Below are 2,582 nucleotides of genomic sequence, written 5' to 3' on the forward strand. Positions count from 1 at the left end.
TAAACTGCCTATTTTCAATTATTGTAATTGTTATATAATAGCTCTTTCATTCATTTCAAATTTCTTTGTCATCTCACATGATTATTGGCTGATATTTGTATCTTATTGTGAAAAAAAAAATGCTTCACTAGAACTTGATATATTCTGGGCAATCTTGGAATCATTTGTATCTTAATTTTGTTCCACCTCAAGGCAAATTAAAGCAGAAGAAATGTGCCAATACAAGTAAAACACCATGGAGAATACTAATGACACATCTCAAGATGTCATCAATTTCACACAGAATGAAGTTCTGACTAATATGCCACAGAACTCCATTGAAGTACAAGTTATAACAATTGTTCTCGCACTTCTAATATGCGGAGTTGGGATAGCGGGTAATATAATGGTGGTGTTGGTTGTGCTACGCACAAAGCACATGATGACCCCTACTAACTGGTATCTTGTCAGTCTGGCTATTGCGGACCTTATCGTCCTTTTAGCGGCAGGTTTACCCAATATTTCTGAAGTAGTCGATTCTTGGATATACGGTTACGCTGGGTGCCTTTGCATCACATACCTGCAATACCTGGGTATCAATGTATCATCCTGCTCCATCACAGCGTTCACCATTGAGCGCTACATTGCTATCTGCCACTCCATCAAGGCGCAATTTATTTGCACTGTGTCTCGGGCGAAGAGGATAATTGCCTTTGTGTGGATTTTCACCTCGCTTTACTGCTTAATGTGGTTATTTTTAGTGGACACGAACGAAACTGTCTACGCCAATGGGGTGGTGGTCAGCTGTGGCTATCGTGTCTCAAGAAACCTCTACATGCCAATTTACTTTCTAGACTTTTCTTTGTTTTACGTCATCCCTCTGATTGTGGCTACTGTGCTGTACGGTCTCATCGCAAGGATTTTATTCATGAGCCCCTTGCCAACCAATCTCAACGGCAGAAGTGAAGGTTCTATACACCAGGGACGCTCCACCAGCACAGTCAAGGTGTTGGGCAAATCAAACAATGGTGCAGTGACGTCAAGAAAACAGGTATGCTATTCAGATCAGGAGGATAGTAATAAATGCTTCATAAAGGCTTCTAAATTGACAATAGCGTAAAAAATGTGTTCACAGTAATAATTTAGGCTACAGCATTAATGGTCCACTTGGACAGTTTATCAATGTAGTATGGGATTACAACAATCCTAACTGGACTGGTCATGTGGGCGGAGTACTTGGATTGTAATTCAAGAAAGGGAGGATACAGCACTGCAGGCTCATAGTAATGGTTTCAAAGTCCATGGAATCATGTAATTGTCGCCTCTATGTTTACCATCATTAGAATGTTCTACACTACACCAGAAAAACACTGTTTTGTTTTTGCAGTTTGAATTTCAGGCATAAAGTGCCTTTCATCAGACAAAAAAGGATCAACTAAAAAACAACCAGCAACATTTGAGTCAATTATTGCGCCCGTGCATTATTTTATTTTTTGCCCTGTGCCCCATAATTTAGGTTACAAAGATGCTTGCAGTGGTGGTGATTATTTTTGCCCTGCTCTGGATGCCATACCGGACGCTGGTGGTGGTCAACTCTTTCATGGACCCACCCTACCTAAACACATGGTTCCTGCTCTTCTGCCGCGTATGCATCTACACCAACAGTGCCATCAACCCTATCATCTACAACCTGATGTCTCAGAAGTTCCGGGCAGCCTTCAAAAAGCTTTGCAAGTGCAACGGACAAGACCCAGAGAAGGTTACCAAGTACAATGTCCCAGTGTATTACAGTGTCATAAAGGACTCTTCCCATGAGAGCCCTGAGCAGACAGAGCAGGAGGATGTCAGCAGCTATGGGAACACTGGTGGTAAGAGGGCAACTTCACAGTTAAGTGTTGGGACACCGGCACTATGTTCAGCATTGCCTGATAGACAGAAAAAATAGAAATAAGTTATTTGTGTAAAATGAGGTTTTATAAAGTGCATGTGATGTAATTATTTTTTGCCATGTGTCAAAAGTCACTAGCCTGCAAGCGCATTTTTTTAAAAACATATACTTTTTTGTCATTTACTTGTATTTATTGTTGGAATTTATTGACCATCTACTATATTGTACAATCTTATAGCACAGCCCAAACTTCAGAATTTCTCATTAAAAACCCATTACCTGCTTGTTAAAAGACATTAAGTCACCCAAACAATCTAAAAGATTGGCTGTAGAACTCCTTGAGGGTTCCTTGGAGACTATACTGGGTTTAATCTTTGCATTTATCAGAAACACTTTAATACTACATTGTTTCAACTAATTATTATTCAGTAACTGGTTCCACATACCTTTTTTTTTGTTTACTCAACTCTTCGGAGCAAGTGTTACCTGAACTACTATTTAAAAAATGGGCTGGCTCAAACTTCAGAAAACATGGTCAAATATTTCTGTCAACTTAAAATGATGTGTTTGCCTAAATTGTCTCATATGTTCATTCAATTTATAAATTATTTTATGGTCATCTTACCTTAAAAACGCTGTGGAACTACACTACCGGTCAAAAGTTTTAGAACACCTACTCATTCAAGGGTTTTTCTTTATTTTTACTATTTTCTAC

At 39.1% G+C, this 2,582-nt stretch overlaps 1 pseudogene; it reads left to right on the forward strand.

The window, feature by feature from the left end:
• The first annotated feature begins 235 nt into the window (after positions 1-235).
• Positions 236-2,238, forward strand: LOC121537431 (annotated as a pseudogene).
• Positions 2,239-2,582: the final 344 nt, after the last annotated feature.

The sequence above is a fragment of the Coregonus clupeaformis genome, chromosome 24, assembly GCF_020615455.1.
Source record: "Coregonus clupeaformis isolate EN_2021a chromosome 24, ASM2061545v1, whole genome shotgun sequence".
In the NCBI taxonomy this organism is placed as follows: Eukaryota; Metazoa; Chordata; class Actinopteri; order Salmoniformes; family Salmonidae; genus Coregonus; species Coregonus clupeaformis.